We start from the raw sequence: 18,107 nt of genomic DNA on the forward strand, positions 1-18,107 counted from the left end.
ATAAGAGTGGCATGGAATGAAGCAGAATTCGCTTTAAACTTGAGGTCCTCTCACTTCTTGGCGATATTACAGTTGCACTCGAAGTATAGAAACATTTGGGTAGTGACTTTTGCAGTCGAGATTAGGATTTTATTCAAAGAGATAAGCCAGCCGAAAACGGTGGATGAAAGAGTGGCCTTTATACAAGTGAAAGGCATGGCTACAAAATTACAGCACTGGGGCAGTATTCCCGGTCGATTACTTTTCGGGCATATGAGCACTGTCGACTATAGAGGCACGACAGATCACTGTTGTCTGTAGTTACCCGACACGTTGGGTGCCGAGTCGCACATTCAAGTTAACAGGGTTTTAGCGTATCAGCAAGAATAAACAACACAGATTCACCAAACACGATCATGCATTTAGTGCGCTAAAACTGAATCTTTATTTGAGGCTATGAACAACCAATTACTACACTATGTGCAAAAAGATAGTGAAGAGGCTGAAACTGAATAATACAGGAAAAAAAGGTAACAAAATACACCCACATAAGGACCTAGAAGCAACGAGAACATATATGAGCCTGATGGAAAAAGAAGCCCGTGCTAATGTGTGCCAAACACCACCTCCACAGGTAGCAGTCGCACAAAGAAAAATTATGAAAGGTACAGCCATGAAGAAAAGCACAAACATCACATATTTAAAAAATGGAATATGAAGATACTGCAAATACATTCCCTGTGAACATAGATCTAGGTAAACAAAGAGAGGAGCAAAAGTGTTAACAGCAAACTTCAATGGTCAGCATCAATGCACGATATCACAAGAACCTTTGCCGACAGAACCAGTCACTGCGTAAATGACAGCGAAAACTGAGTGCGAGAAGTTTTTGTTGCCCAATGGACCACAAATGTCCGGTGAATATCCGATTCAGATCCGAACGTCCATGTCCGGGAAACAATATCCGTGGTACGAACAGGGGACGTAGATTTGGGGAGTGGGGTCGTAACAGAACGTCCGCACACTTTAATATGGTGGACGTCCAGTGTATGTTTGCTTATGGATTTACCAACAGCATATGTCTCGCGGATCTCCGCCCAGGGATACCTTGAAACATCCATTAATTGCCACAGAGGCCCCTACATAAGCACAATGATTTCATTAAATATACAGACATGCGTGATTTCATACATATATACATTAAGCATATATGACAACATATGTATCTTGTCACCTTTGCAACCTGTACCACTAAGACACGGTCCCAGTTGCTTTGACAGCACTTATTTGTGTACCCAATTGCACAGTAAAGCAATTCAGTGCAGCATGGTGCACATAAGTGGCACATTGGCCCTCAGGTAGAGTACAGCTTCTAAAGCAGAAAAAGGGCAGTATGAGTAATTTGAAGCACACTAACAAAACCTGAAAATAAATTCCAGATTTATCTTAGATGTCCTCTATATCTTATGAACATTTATGCAATCAATGTCTACATTCACAATCCTACAAATGTACCTTGGATGTACACGTTTAGATTGTTTCATCCACCAGATATTCTTGGAATATTTCTTAAAAAGACGCCCATTTTTTACCCTCCTATCGACATTCGAATGTTCGCGAAGAGGACGTATCCAGGACGCCCAATTGGATGCCTTTGATTTTGCATGGGACAGTCTCTCGGATATCCGTCGTACGTCATCTGGATTTGTGGTAATATCCGGTGAATGTCCGAACGTTCAGCGCTGAACATCCATTGGGTGTACTGCTGGATTATTTGCAGTCTACTCGGTGGTTTCATGTTGCACCGCAATTGCTCAAAGTGATAAAAAGGGGGACATCAGCAACAGTGCTCGCTGTTCAGTTTTCAGGACTTGGCAACACACTTCCTCATACTGTGTGCACCTCATGCAATGCTCAGCGACAAGTATTTTGGATATTATGTCTTTCTTATATCTCTTTCAGTATTGTGCCTTTACAATGTGTTCAAATTTTGTTGAGATAAGCCATTTACTCTGGGAAGCCGAAACCACAGCTTTGTTACATTATCCTGTAGGAACAAAATGGATATGTTGGTAATATTACGGGTGTTCGAATAGTAAAATTTTTTAATCGAATACAATACAAATTCAGTTGACTACTGTAATGTCGACTTTAATGGGACCGACGAAATTGATCGAATTATCCGGCGGGTTGAATTAAACCAAGATGCAAAAAACTGACAACACACACCACCGATTCATTTGGCAGTAGTTGCCCCAGTTTAACCCTCCCTCCTCCCAGTCAAACGCATGCTCACATTCTATGTTTCCAAAGTAGAACACTGATATATAAATGACAATAAAGCTCCTAACAAAGTACAAATCCAACGCGCTTCCGATTTTTTTGGCAAGAAAAATTGTTGCACAATGGCGCTTGGTTTCCTAAAGTGGGCTTTGCCACCCAGCATCTTAAAGTTGCCTCGACAACAATACGGCTGCGTTATGCGGCAAAACATACAAGCGTTGCGAAGGCGGTTTCGATTGATTGTGCGATTGGAGTGCGCAGGCAAAATTTTATCTTCAAAAATAAAGAAAAAGCCAAATGCACCCCAGCCCATTCTTATTCTTTTGATTATTTCAGTCTCATGATCCGGATCTGCGGTCACTGCCTGTCCTAAGTAGATGTATTCCCTTACCACTTCCAGTGCCTCGTTACCTACCGTAAGCTGCTGTTCTCTTTCGAGACTGTTAAACATTAGTTTTCTGCAGATTAATTTTTAGACCCACCCTTCGGCTTTGCCTCTCCAGGTCAGTGAGCATGCATTGCAGTTGGTCCCCTGAGTTACTAAGCAAGGCAATATCATCAGCAAATCTCAAGTTACTAAGGTATTCTATATTAACTCTTATCCCCAATTCTTCCCAATCCAGGTCTCTGAATACCTCCTGTAGACACGCTGTGAATAGCATTGGAGAGATCGTATCTCCCTGTCTGACGCCTTTCTTTATTGGGATTTTGTTGCTTTCTTTATGGAGGACTACGGAGGCTGTGGAGGCGCTATAGATATCTTTCAGTATTTTTACATACGGGTCTACGCCCTGATTTCGCAATGCCTCCATGATTGCTGAGGTTTCGACCGAATCAAACGCTTTCTTGTAATCAATGAAATCTATATATAAGGGTTGGTTATATTCCGCACATTTCTCTATCACCCGATTGATAGTGTGAATATGGTCTATTGTTGAGTAGCCTTTACGGAATCCTGCCTGGTCCTTAGGTTGACAGAAGCATAAGGTGTTCCCGATTCTATTTGCGATTACCTTAGTAAATACTTTGTAGGCAACGGACAGTAAGCTGATCGGTCTATAATTTTTCAAGTATTTGGCGTCCCCTTTCTTATGGATTAGGATTACGTTAGCATAATTCCAAGATTCCAGTACGCTCGAGGTCATGAGGCATTGCATATAGAGGGTGGCCAGTTTTTCCAGAGCAATCAGCCCACCATTCTTCAGCAAATCTGCTGTTACCTGATCCTCCCCAGCTGCCTTCCCTCTGTGCATAGCTCCCAAGGTTTTTTTTTACTTCTTCCGGTGTTACTTGTGGGATTTCAAATTCCTCTAGACTATTCTCTCTTCCATTATTGTCGTGGGTGCCACTGGTACGGTACAAATCTCTGTAGAACTCCTCAGCCACTTAAACTATCTCATCCATATTAGTAATGATATTGCCGGCTTTGTCTCTTAGCGCATACATCTGATTCTTGCCTATTCCTAGTTTCTTCACTGCTTTTAGGCTTCCTCCATTCCTGAGAGCATGTTCAATTCTATCCATACTATACTTCCTTATGTCAGCTGTCTTACGCTTGTTGATTGACTTGGAAAGTTCTGCCAGTTCTATTCTAGCTGTAGGGTTAGAGGTTTTCATACATTGGCATTTCTTGATCAGATCTTTCATCTCCTGCGATAGCTTACTGATATCCTGTCTAACAGAGTTACCACCGACTTCTATTGCACACTCCTTAATGATGCCCATAAGACTGTCGTTCATATCTTCAACACTAAGGTCCTCTTCCTAAATTAAAGCCGAATACCTGTTCTGTAGCTTGATCCGGAATTCCTCTAGTTTCCCTCTTACCGCTAACTAATTGATCGGCTTCTTATGTACGAGTTTCTTCAGTTCCCTCCTCAGGTCTAGGCTAATTAGAGTTCTTACCATCCTATGGTCACTGCAGTGAACTTTGCCGAGCACGTCCACATCTTGTATGATGCCAGGGTTAGCGCAGAGTATAAGGTCTATTTCATTTCTAGTCTCGCCATTCGGGCTCCTCCACATCCACTTTCGATTATCCCGTTTGCGGAAGAAGGTATTCATTATCTGCATATTATTCTGTTCCGCAAACTCTACTAATAACTCTCCCCTGATATTCCTAGTGCCTATGCCATATTCCCCCACTGCCTTGTCTCCAGCCTGCTTCTTGCCTACCTTGGCATTGTCGTTGCCCATCAGTATAGTGTATTTTGTTTTGACTTTACCCATCGCCGATTCCACATCTTCACAGAACATCTTCATAGAAGCTTTCGACTTCCTGGTCATCATGACTGGATGTGGGGGCGGAGACCTGTACGACCTTTAATTTGTACCTCTTATTAAGTTTCACAGCAAGACCTGCCACCCTCTTGTTAATGCTATAGAATTCTTGTATGTTACCAGCTATATCCTTATTAATCAGGAAACTGACTCCTAGTTCTTGTCTCTCCGCTAAGCCCCGGTAGCACAGGACGTGCCCGCTTTTTAGCACTGTATATGCTTCATTTGTCCTCCTAACTTTACTGAGCCCTATTATATCCCACTTACTGCCCTCTAATTTCTCCAATAGCACTGCTAGACTCGCCTCACTAGCTAACATTCTAGGATTAAACGTTGCCAGGTTCAGATTCCAATGGCGGCCGGTCCGGAACCAGGGATTCTTAGCACCCTCTGCTACGTCGCAGGTCTGACCGCCGCCGTGGTCAGTTGCTTCACAGCTGCTGGGGACTGAGGGCCGGGGTTTGATGGTTGTGTTCATATGGGAGGTTGTGGCCAAGTACTGCACCAGGGTGGCCAATCCTACTCTGGTGAGGGAGTGCGATACCGGTTCTGGTCACCGGGATCAGACCACACTCCAGGCCCGTTTATGAAATCTTATCAACATACGGATTTTATTTTTTCTTAGGTCTGGTGGAAAATTGCGCGGCACGAGGATTCGTACCACGGTACTCTTGCATGCGAGGTGGATGCTCTGCCTCTACGCCAGCGCTGCGTCTCTGCGCATGAGTGCGCAAGTGAACATTCAGATTATGCTTTTGTAGGAACGTCTTAGGGCATGAAGGGCAGCGGAATGGCCTCTCGCCTGTGTGAGTGCGCAGGTGTACCTTGAGATTACTCTTCAGTGAAAATGTCAGAGGGCACAAATGGCACTCGAATGGCCGCTCGCCTGTATGGACCACGGTGTGTCTTTTCAGATCAGCCACTCTAACAGTGTTATAGTCACAGAAGTTGCAGTGGTGGCGGCGGCGCTCACATGACTTCTCACGTTTCACAGTTGCAGCTTGAAAACTGGAAGGCCTCGATGCTGCACAAACAAATTAAAACAGGTTACGGTCACCACAGTAATGCTATCCATTTGAAAACTAAATCGTAATTATGAAATGCCAATAGAAAACACAATATAGACGCTAATACTAATGATTGCTTTCTTATTCATTGAAGAAATACTGATAATTTCAGATCATACTAAGCAGTGCACAGCTAGTTGACCGGTTTTGATTTGCCTAATATATTTATGCGTGATTTCTGAATGACCGAGTTGGTGAAATTCACACATATTTTTGCCAAGAAAGAAATTTTGAATTGTAAAAACTTCATAAAGTGAGAGGACGTGGAGCATACAATTATTGCAAGCTGCTGCTGCAGGGTTTTCAGTTTTTTTCTCTTTAAAAAACCTGAAGTCCAATGCCAAAACAAGCAGTCTGGTACATAAGCCTCTCAGTAAAAAAAAGAGCGGCTGGCTTCACAAATACACACACTTGAGATGTCCAATTTATGTAGAACCGTACAAGAGCAACGACTGCTTCTAAAACGCAAGCAGCAACAAAGTATATGGTTCCTCAGGAGACGAGAATGCTGGCATGATGCAGTTTTGAACAGAGACTGGTTACTTTCAGTCAAATGTGCTATGTTATTATCACTATTTTGTCATTTTATCGACGGTATTCATTCTGTCTGCCATTACTGCATAACACTCTGTAAAATAACATTTCTCTTGGCAGAACATGCATCGTGGGAGGCGGCTGTTAGGCACATAACTACAACAGGGTTCAACAGTACACTGTACACACCTCTGCTTGACACCTGGAACACCTAGAAAACACACCAATGTCAACGGTCATAACTGCATACAGTGGTCTGGATGTAGCTCCAGGAATGATCTTGTTCACAAACATTATTTCAGCTACACTACTGTGTTGCACTTTCTTTTGTTAAGCATAAAAGTTCTGAGTAAGCCTTAAGACATACATAGATAAAGAAGTGTCCAACTAAGAGAACAATGATGCTGTTTTTTCGGGGAGGCTGATCCAGATATATTGCTTTACTGTGCATAAACTAGCTTAACTCAAGACAAGCAGTGCACGCAATGAGCCCACAAATTAGAAGATTGAAGTACTTTGGTTGCTGATGAGCAGCAAACAGCCATGCCCATGCATGTGTGTACAAGAAAAGACAACAAACAGATTATGCAGCACACTAAAAATGAAAACAACAAAGTATGAAAAACCCAGTCTCACTGACTGCTGCATAAAAACATGACTGTTCTGCACCAACAAAGGCCACAGAATTTGAAATTGCAAAAGAACACCAGAACAGAAAAGGTAATCTTTGCAAAGCAAAAACAAGTCGGCATAAAAATGCTTTGTTGCCAATGCCCCAGCACTGTCGTCTAAACAATAAATATAATTTATGTACAAGGCATTTTTAGTATGTATTTATATAAACATGGCTCATAAACGAAAAAGCAATATTAAACCCTACTATATCCAGTATAACAGAAAATAGAATAAATAGTGTCTTGAATCCACAATTATTGCTTCAATTGTGAGACTGTAGAAACAAGGGGGGTGCCACAGAAGACAAGCTGTAAAAAAGGAGAAAGTACAGAATTAAAAATATAAAGCAGGAACACAGACAAAGTTCTTTGAATTTGTCTTTTTCAAGCAGTTGCATAATTAATATTTATGGCCTGTAATACATGAACTTCCAAGTGCAATTACTCAAATTCTCTAGAAGCACCAAACACAATTCAATGTTAGTGATACCAAAAAACTAACACAGTACAAGTGCAACAACTAAAACAACAAGAATTAAGAATGTACATACATTCACTAAACACTGCATTGTTTGCAGTAAAATAGCCTTGGCAAACTAAATTTTTAATTAAGCACTCATTTACTACTATAAAGAAAAGCTTACATTAATGAAAAGGCTGAAATAGAAGAATAACAAAAGAAGGAGCTCCAAGAAAGCACCTAGAGGGAAAAACAGTTCACCGACTATTAAGACACTCCCTAATGAGAAACTTGAGTACATCGTAATTTGAGCGCATCTCTCAACGTGTTTTCATTTCACGATTTATTGGCTGGCGCAGACAATCTGTCTTGTGCAGCACAATGCAAACGGAGGGAAGTGTTGCAAAACAAACGACACTCAAGCACAACAACAGCGGTGAGCAGAGTCAGCGGCCGTCAAAAATCTGATTTTTACGTCAAGCGCGTTGACTTTTAGACATTCCTTGTTGAAAGTTCCAGAGAATTCGCTGCTGCCCGCACGGCTTGCAGAAAGTACTACGTGATTCGTGGTGTGCACGCACTCAGATTTCAAAAAGCTTTGGTGAAAAGAGCCAACGGATAGAAATAACGATAACATTCAAGAAACTTTTGATACATGCAGGCGCATCGCACTTCGAGGGATAACATTAAACACTTCTTAGCCTATGAAACCCAGCGACAAAAAAATAAAGGAGTGAACAGAAGACGCGTGAAACTCTGGTGCCATCTCGTAGCCATCGTCGCAGAGCACATCGTGCGCATCCCCAAGCGGCACTGTATGCGCCATTACTGTATGGCCATTAAGAGTTGTGCTGTAAAATGCACCAGCTTAGAAGAAAAAGATCAAATCATATTGTGTCCAAGAATAACACTACAGGAGGGTACAGTCACGAAGATGCAGAAAACTTTACAATATACGGACACGAAAAAAAAGTAACACTGCATATTGTGATGGGGTGTCAAATAGGTGAACATAAAGCACGATTATAAGCAGAGACTATCTACGGGAATGGCCAAGATGGCTGAACAGGAGTAATGCCCCAGTCATCGTTGTCTTCTTCGTTAGTCCAAGGAGGTGGCTCGTAACAATATTATTAAGAGCGCAGAGGGTGGGGGTCACAGCATCACGCTCTTCATCCACTAGTGACATACATCTAGAGAGGAAAAGAGAACAAGGTGTTATCAAGAATGAATACCTCAAGCATAGCTACCAGCCTCATAAACATTGCTCCACGCAATGCAGTTCTAAACTGCATTTTAATTTTGAGCATAAGAAGACATAACTAGTAGTTCATGGTTTAATGGTGGTTATGTAGTTGTTTTCTGAGCTATTTACTTTACAACACAAAGCAAAGTAAAATATCTGGGTGCAACATATGGTGACCTGTCATGACGTACATCAGAATCTGCGTTCTATCGTATATGGTACACACATCTGTGCCTCAAATATATAACACACAAGTGCTCAATTGTGAGAAGCTGCTTCAGCATATAGTTTGTGTACATTTTCCTAGTTCAAGTTGTTTCACAGCGACGAGTTTTGTTTTGCTAAGCACGGAAAATGTAATAAACTCAGCTGATAACAAGCCACGATAACAGTGAAACAGGAAACTGATAAAGCTAACTGATCAGCAAATTACACTGAAGAAAAAGGTTATGCTGACTTCACAGAGAAGCCAAGTCCAAAATGTCTTCATGCATTGCATGAGCTGGTTTAGCTCAGTGCAAGTACCGCACTCAGTTAATTCAAAGAATGCAACTAATAATATGCCATAGTATACTACAGCCCTCTTACCCCCCAATATATACAAGACAACAGGTATTGTGTAGCCTAATGTAAACTATGTGTGAGGTGTTCATCTGGAACTCCATCGCCATCTCATTGTGTAACTAGGCTTGTGTTGAATTCCAATGGCGGAGTCGGAGCAAGTTTTTCTGCTCGTTTCGGAGCAAGTTTGTTCCAATGACAGAGTGAGGGCGGGAGTAAGGTGTTCCAATGAGAGAGTCAGAGGGGATTAAGAGCGGGAGTCACTCCGTGGAGCAGAAAAAGATGCTCCGCCAAAATCGGCGGAGTTGACCGGAAATCTGCGTGACGTATTTCCTTTACCACGTTTGTCTGCTGGGAGGCGCCACCGGTCACGACTCGCGAGGGAGCAAAAGCTGCTGCACGCTTGGCGAGATATCCATTCCGCACTTTTAAAAAAAGATCAGGTGAACGGCGCTGAAGAGACAAGTGCCGGTGCGGCGGTGCTGGGAGCAAACAGCGGAAGGAAATGACAACACGCAAGTCATCCTGGGTAACTCAGAGATAGAAGTTCTGCTTCCGCCTTGCTCCGGCGGCGCAGGCTGTGTTCCACTCACGGATCTGGAGGCGTTGCTCTACGCCAGAGTCGAGTGCTCGCTCACGGAGTCCGTCGGCTGCTCCGTCTCCGCCATTGGAATTCAACATTATTAAGAAAGATGCAGGACGAAAAATGACATTTTTGTTCTAAAATATAATGTTTCTAGATTTGGATTCTGTATTTACGCTTCAACGTCCTATTTCTACGTGCAAGAATGTTAAGACATTTCTCCAGCCAGAATATTGTGAAAAAATGATTCTAATGGGGGCATGGTAGGTGCAGGAGCTTCATATTTCCATTTGCACTCCACAGACGAGGCTCGCAACAGGCACGACTATTGCCCAAATCGCAAGCTTTCCTGGTGTAACAATAGACGAGCGCTAGCTCTAGCCGAGTCGACACCAGCAGATTCTTCACTTTTCATCAGTGCCCAGGTCGAAGGCTGTGCTCCCTACATACGAGAGGCTGATGGGCAAAAATATGCTGTTTTGCTACATTCAGGGCAAACTCCAAAACGCGGCTGAGCCTTTCAGCAGCGAGATTTGGTCGCATTGCCACATGCAACTGGCTTCATGCTGTGAAGATAGGCACTTGTAAAGCCATCCTGTTGTGCAACACAGGCTTTGAGGGAGATTCTGCAGCAGTTGGAAATCCTGCAAACTCGGGAAATGTCAGCTCTAAGCAATGACAGAGACCAGATAGGAACCAAATGATTCTGTGAAACACAGAGGGCTGAAGATAAATCCTCTCATCAGAGTACAGCAAAGAAAGCCTGGCTGGAAAGGTAAGCTCACAAAGTTTATCAGGACACCACCAATGCAGCAGAAAAATGTTAAACTGAAAAAAAACCAATTCTGCATTCTCAGCAAATTTCGTGGAAATCGATATTATGCAACAGTAATACCATGTTCATGAACTTCCAACTTCATTTTTCTCTTTCTTTTCAATCTTACACTGTTTTTACTAGTACTTGTGCAAAAAAAACAAACAAAGATGCTTGTAGTTAGTGTGGCTCAACATTAGCCAAACTTTACATGCACATGTACAGGAATTTACAGACAATGGTTTTGGCATTATTGTAATTCGCAGCCATTTTATTCATGTGCATTTAAGGATTACAATTACCAATGCTCTTGATAACTACACTTATGACTAAGTTCTGTTATTTAAATGATGCATGTTAAAGAAAATTTTTTTGCATATTTTTAAATATATTTTTTAAAGCTGTATATAGTATATTTTATAACTGAATTATAGGCTTCATTTTAAGCCAGAGCCTTCCACACTTTCCTATTTCCAGGGAGCACAAAAAAATAATCAGATGATATATTGGGAAACTAGTATATATATAAAAAAAAGGAGAATCAGTTATGTTCATGAATTCCATCCAATTACTTTATTTAATAACGCAAACTGATCTTTGGGCATCTCAAAGAAATATTACTAGAGAAGGACGACGCACCAGTGCTGCAGAATTGTAGGTACCGTAGCTGTACCAGTGTACAAATGGAGTGAGCACATGGATCTTTACACTGGGCTCAAAACTTAGACTGCTGATAAACATTTGTCATAGCAAGCGCATTCAATGGAAATAATAAATGAACTTCTAAGTACCATCGCCCAACTTCTCATGGTGCAGTCAATGGGATAAATGGTGAACAGAACTGAATAAGTTGATTGCTTGCAATAAGTGCAAGCCTGATAATACACTCCCTCTTTAACTCAAACTCTGATACCTCAGAATATCGGTTAAGGTGAAATTTTCCCCTGGCTTGGTGTAAACCCCATGCATTTTTTAGTTCTTCCCTCGAAATGCCCTTGTGCCACGCTCCGGACAGGTATCTCAAAATCTCGACTGCGAAAATGCCAGACAATAGTCATTACCCAAATGTTTCCATACTATGTTCGCAGCTGTGACATTGCCAAAAAGTGACAGGACCGCAAGTTTACAGCGAATTCCACTTCATTCCATGGCACTCTTATCCATCGTTCACAGCCAGTTGTGATCTCCTCGATAATGTTAGCACAGTGTCGCTTTGACCTCTGACGAAGCACAGTAGCTCCCCAACAGGCATGCTTGCATTCACGGTACAGGTGCGCCAAATATTTGGTGCGTTTTTGGCATTTCCTTAAGTAACAAGTTCAGGGCCACTGTTTTGTAGCAAGGCCTTTTCCAATGCCATTTGATACCTCGCTTGGTCAGTGGTTATAGCTATGCTTCCCCTGAATTGTCAATGGGACAAGCGGGGCAGAAGGTCTCGAAAACGGCGCTTCAAACCATTGTTACTGGACTAACGATCTGGATTAACGATGCACAAAGTGCATGGTACGGAAAGAGTTGAACCTACTCTCCCAAGGGACTGCACATTCATTGGGCAGCAACAGCTTTCCTTTGCCCGCAGAAATTTCTGCCCACATCTGCTCTCCATACACCTGGCCGGTTTAGGTGTAAAATTAGGTGTTACTGTTTGTGCGTTGTTGTTCATTAGAGCTCCACACACACTGCTGTGAATTCACTGCAAATTGCCACAATTCCGTGTGCAGTCATTCCATTTGCTTCCCAGGTTTCAGACCTGCTCACACTCACAGGCGTGTCAGAAAAAGGCAGGCGAGATTTGGCTTCAAAGCTCACACCTTGTGGCAGTGCGGGCTCACCATGTTTGGAAGTTGGCTGTTGGCACCCGGTAGGGCATATGCAAAATACTAGAAGTAGGAGTTTCCACACTATATGTTAAGTTGCCCCCACCACAAGATGACCTCCCACCTGCCCGCTCACAGCAGCAATGAGGCGAGGGCAGGCTTGCAAACAGTGAGAATGTAGAAAGGAAGAGATGGTGGCAAGGCTAGAGTCTTCATTGAATCATGCGCTGCTACTCATTTTGCAGTTTTAGGGCGACTTCTGCTATTTTGCGCGGGCCAAACCAGATGTGTGGGAAAGCAGATTTTTCACAATTTCGCACATGCACTACCGTATTCTGAGCAGGTTAGATCACCATTCACCCATTAGCAGGTTAGATCACCAATTTCATTTGCTGCAGTGATTAGCGGGTGCACAGATACTCGTTGAAGCATCTAAGTCGGGAAACAAGCAGTTGGCGTCGGTCCTTTGAAGGGGTACTGATTTTACATTTTCAATTTGTCAACATTTTGTTTGTATTATATGAAGACTCGCATGCTCCAAATCCCATAATAAAGCACACCAAGTAATTTACTCTATAGTAATGTCTACGAACTAGCCTCAGTGGCCAGTGCGATTAGCTTATACAGACTAGATTTGATACCCAGGTGGTCGACGAATCGCGATGCCATGATACATTGGGTCACTCCATTCCTGTAACAGGTAAGGCATGCACATGCAAGTGTAGCAATAAGAAAATACACATGGCAGTCCTTCAGTGAACATCATTACCATACAAAGTTTACTGCTGCACTATATTGGAAAATTTTACTAGGTGCCATAATCATTGTGAATGGCATCTGGCATTTTGAGACCAACTTCAGTATCAAACTACTTTTGGTATTTCACAACTATTTCTCAACCTTCACACTTGCCAAGCGCCTTCCTTTTACATGCAAGAAGCACATGGTAGAGTTATACAACCCTGACATATGTCGGTGCTCCCTTAAAGTCATTGTTGTGTTAGGTGGCAAAAGTTGGTCTTTTCGATGCCGGTTGCCAAGCAGAGAAATAAGCCATGAATTGACAACAGTAACAAACTTTATGCAGAAAAAAAAGATGTACAGTGGACTGGTTTCCCAGACGGGGCATCATTTATTGCCTGGGAGCAAAATACCTGAGTTGGTGTTTAAGGATTGTAGTGCCACACCTTTCGCTTCAACTAAGAACACTCACCGCCTTGAGCCATTCTGATCACGATGCATGCTTGCCCTGAAAAAAGTAAGAGAAACGGGCACAATTGCGTGCACTGAGCCTGAATCTATGCTGACACGACATTGCCAACAGTCATTCCAGTGGTTGGTCCAGGTCCAGCATTAGTTGCTACTGTAGGCAAGGAAATTCACAAGTTTTGACAAATTTTAAAGTATACAGCCTTCAACCATGCCAAGTTATATATGGGCACTTTTCTTTTTGCTTCACCAACTGTGTACTTCAAAGATAACATCACTCTGGCTTCGATGCGGCCTTTGTTTTGAAATTTCCACTGATGTCACTTTGCTCTCTTATATGAAAAAAAAAAAGAAAGCTTAATAAAGTGAACGCCCACAAGCTTCTGCCTTATGCCCCTTTAAAAGGCTGTTTTCTTCAAAGGAACACCGAGGAGAAATATTAAGATAAGGTGTATTGATAAACTACACTTGTGCAATGGCATAAGTGGGCACTCTTAGCACGAGAGAAAACATAAAAGTGAAAGAAAGACAGGTGGAAACATTGGCATGAAGCGTTTGCACCAGCTCAACTAACATCGCAGACACTGACGTTGCCAAGGGCTCAACCTGACGACCAGAGGACAAGGTCACCTGCATCGAAGTGGGCGTGTCCCGGTGGTTGGTGCCGTACAACTTCTGGCATGTAACTTCGGTAACTGGGAATGTGCAGCTCTACAATGACGAAAAAGATCCCTTAAATTTCTTCCATGCTGAGCAGAACTGAACCCACACTGCAAGGGTTCCCCAAGGACAGCAACCCGACACTTTAGCAGGCCGCGCCACAGACGCACTGGGTATGTGACACTTTTCAATGAACGTCTCTCATGTGAATGCTTTAGCGAACTCTATCATGAATGCACTGGGTATCTGCTGCTCTTCAATGACCCTCATGCCAACTTGAATCACTGTGTATTCGCCAGTGGGTATGCAGCGCGAGAACAATTCTCAACATTTGCATGCACCGGCATGCCACGAATCTCGTCTTGGAAGCCACCATACAGCTCATGGTGTCCAGAAAGAAGCGAGAGAGAGGAGCCCAGTTGTCGCATGATGTGTTTCCAAGAGTTTGCACCCACTGGTGTGCCGTGCATCTCGGAGGCAAGGCGTGCGTTTCGTGGCGGCAGTGCTAGATGGCGCTGAGTGTTCTTAGGGAAGCGCTGAAGAGGAGTTCCACTGCAGTACACGCCTCATACGTAACTCATTTTGACGGTGGAAATACATTGTGACGCTATACTCATTTAATGCTAAATGCATTACTGTTAACAGTCATCGCGAAGTTTTTTCCAAAACGAACCAACAACAAAGAAGATGTGAAGGGCCAATCTTACTGCAACGCAATGTTTACTCACAGCTGGGACAGCACCAATGGCAATAGTTTGCCTACTGCACATTTTTTATTTTGTCTTCTTTCCACAGTGCGATGAAGGTGCCCAAGAGTGACGAAAGAGTGATGGGATGAGCATTAATAACTGCTGCTTCTTTGTTTGCTAGGACACTGCAGGGCTGTGCATACGTGCGCTAGCTTTTGCTCAAGAATAGGTAATGATCATGAACAACAGCCCAATGGCTGGCCGGCACCTAGTGGCAGTCACGTGGGCCTATGATGTCATCGGCAGAACCTAGCAGAGGTGACCGTGAAAGCCTCAGGTGAGAGTGAGCAATCTTTTATGAGATTAAGGGCTCCCAGCCGCATGAGGCAGAATAACATGTGGCTTGCACGTTTGTGGCAGCACTGTACATAGATTGTTCATGTTTTCTTGCTGCGTTCCAAAACTTTCTCGTGCCCTAAAAAACACAGCATCTACGAATTATAATCATGAGCATCATGCATGGCAGTTAGTGCAGGCACAGCACTCTATTATTTTATTGTTAGTGTCTATTTCCAAACCGACAGTAAACGTGAAGAAAAAAAAAAACAAAGTGAGACCTGGGTTTGATGGGTACGGCCACTGACGGCTCCAGGCCAAATGGGCAGGGATAGCTCGGTGCAGGGGTATTTCAGATCTCCATGCCCAACAAGGCATTGCACCTGCCAGAATAAGGATTATTCCAAGCCGAGATTTGCACTTGCAGGTGCCATAACTTCCTGCATAAAGGAGGTGGAAGCCCGTGTGAGAACGTGTATTGCCTGTGAGTGAAAAATGATGCTGTCAAAGGTTAACCAATTGCACCTGTTAGACAAAGAGCTTTGCCAACATGGTGCTTCGCTAAACTCTTCCAGGTGGCCTTAATACCACAACAAATTGGACCTTACCCATAAAGAAGAAAGACGTGAGGGGCTGCCCACTGAGAATTAGGACATAAGTTTTGCACATACATACATGTTTGCTCCCTGGTATGTGCTTTGAACACGAGCACAGCCATTTTAGTGGTAGTGTTCAAGTGGTTCGGAGAGGGAGAGAGAAAGCTTTATTGCTGCTTAGTGGATCAACAAGCAGGCCACATCTGCAAGCATATGGCGACGATAAGATGATAAGGTGTGTGCTGCCAGGTATTCTTGCTCATGGTGTCTGGTGGCCACAGTCAATTGTGGAGTAGGGATAGGGAGGTAACATAAGGGAGTGGACGATGACATATCTACAGGATTAGATAGGTATTAGAGCAGTTGCCACGGCGATTGCATTTAAGAGGTTTTTCTGCGAGGTCCCTGAGAAAGTGGATGCGGGCTGGCATGGGAACGGTTTCCATTTGTGCCTTGTTATGTCTTATGCATGGGTATAGGACAAGGAATCCGCGGCACGCTCGCCTGTATGGGTTTGAGTGAATGTAAGGTTGTGGGGCTCGTCCGAGTAGATCGGGAGAGTTTAGCATCTTGTCTACATGCGGCACATGACCAAGGTGGAGAAAATACAAAAAATCTGTTCCTCTCTTGTTCCAATCCAACCCTTGATGCTTTTCACAATATTTGCTCAAGTACCAACATCGCCACAGCATTCGCAAGTCAGCAAGACAGACGATAGCAACAGAGATAAATGTGGAAAGAATCGTTTATCGCGCAATATACCAACCACACAACAAAATTCTCAGAGAAAGAAAGGTGTAGGCAGACATTTACACGCTGGCTCTTTACTCCGACACCAGCACACCTGCAGCTGCCAAGACATCTGTTGGGTCGTCTTGTCAACATTTGTATTGGTCCAGAGTCGACTGGCCGTGCAACAAAAGGCAATAGCTCACAGTTGCACAGGATGGCCACAGGACCGTTCAATTCCAGTCTGAACAATTCAAATGCCATTATAAGAGCAAGCGATTCGCTTTTCTGTGATTCAGAAGTAAAATAGGACAAATAAATTTAATCACTGCATGCTAACTGGACCTCCGGCTCACCACTGATCATCATACTGGCAACTATATTTTATGGCCAGAAGTGAGTACTCTTGTAGGCAAAAGGTAATAAATTACTGCGCTCCTCGAATGATACAGGACTATGCAGCCACCTCTGACGAGCCAGTGAACGCTGATCTGAGGCTGTGTGCATATTGACCGTCTCTCTAGCTCTGACCTTCCTTTCGCGTTATTCAAGCATAGTGTAGCCAACCGGGCATGTTAACCTCTCCGCCGTTCTCACGTAACTAGACCCTTTTTAAATAGGCACAATAAATTTAGGCTTAATTCAACTGCTTAGAAACACAGAGACTGAAGAGCCCCAGTATTTCCGTTTCAGAATACCCGCAACTTTCTGTTTGCAAAGCACCGTGGCTGTGCCATGAAAAGTAATGCGTTGTCTCCGTCAAGGAGGAAGCCTCGGTTAGCTTTCTTCACTAGCTGCGCATGAGGCTTTCGTCCACCTGAGCAATGCCGTTTCTTCAGCCCGCGGGCGTCGTCGTCGAGCACTTCGTGAGCGAAATATCGACATGCGACTCGTCCAAATTCGCGGCTCAGTAGAAAAAGGTAGACCACATACTTACACATAGAACGGAGTTCTTCAGGTTTTTCAACTATTATTAATTCGGTTTGCCTCCCTCGCCGTTTATTGCTTCACGTCTGCAGCTAGAGGATACCTGCAACAAACTGCACACTGGTTCTGGCCAACCTCCAAGGACTGTACCGTTATAATTCATATCTGCGCACCAAGTAACGGTTGCGCGCTTTTCCTTTTGGCTCTGGTAATGGCTCTGGCTTGGATTTAAGCTGAGCCGCTAAGCGCATGCATGCAGTTTCGAATTCAGACTTTCATCATAGAAGAAAGAACCTTTCATACTGATTCCAACCAAATAACTCAATTTTATTAGCCCAATGTTTCGGAGACCATTCGGTTCCTTTTTCAGGGGTTGTTCTTCGGGGGTGGCGGTGTGCAGCTTTTAAAGGGTCTTTTGTATTTTGTTTAAAGGTTCTTTACAATCGATATTGGATATTTAACAAACGATATGTAACCGCGCAAACAACAAAGGACAAAGAAGGAAACACACAGGAAAGGCGCGCATTTTTCTTCTTTGTCCTTTGTTGTTTGCGCGGTCACATGATGCATTCCAATATCGACCACCAACTCTCTCCCTCCTGTTAAAAACTTAGGGTTACAAACGACCCTTTAAAAGCAGACCACCGCTACCCCGCTACCTTT

At 43.4% G+C, this 18,107-nt stretch overlaps 1 long non-coding RNA gene across 3 annotated transcripts; it reads right to left on the reverse strand.

Annotated features, from left to right (window-relative positions):
• Positions 1-581: 581 nt before the first annotated feature.
• Positions 582-17,644, reverse strand: LOC135912906 (uncharacterized). 3 transcript variants are annotated; one of them, XR_010567829.1, is made up of 5 exons: positions 17,455-17,644; positions 15,474-15,632; positions 13,512-13,547; positions 8,322-8,470; positions 582-5,566 (listed from the first exon to the last, which is right to left on the reverse strand). It is a non-coding gene; the product is annotated as an uncharacterized lncRNA (long non-coding RNA). The 3 variants fall into 3 exon arrangements; XR_010567828.1 differs by lacking the exon at positions 582-5,566 and adding an exon at positions 5,583-7,126; XR_010567827.1 differs by lacking the exon at positions 582-5,566 and having other exon boundaries at positions 5,580-8,470.
• Positions 17,645-18,107: the final 463 nt, after the last annotated feature.

This window comes from Dermacentor albipictus, chromosome 8, assembly GCF_038994185.2.
Source record: "Dermacentor albipictus isolate Rhodes 1998 colony chromosome 8, USDA_Dalb.pri_finalv2, whole genome shotgun sequence".
In the NCBI taxonomy this organism is placed as follows: domain Eukaryota; kingdom Metazoa; phylum Arthropoda; class Arachnida; order Ixodida; family Ixodidae; genus Dermacentor; species Dermacentor albipictus.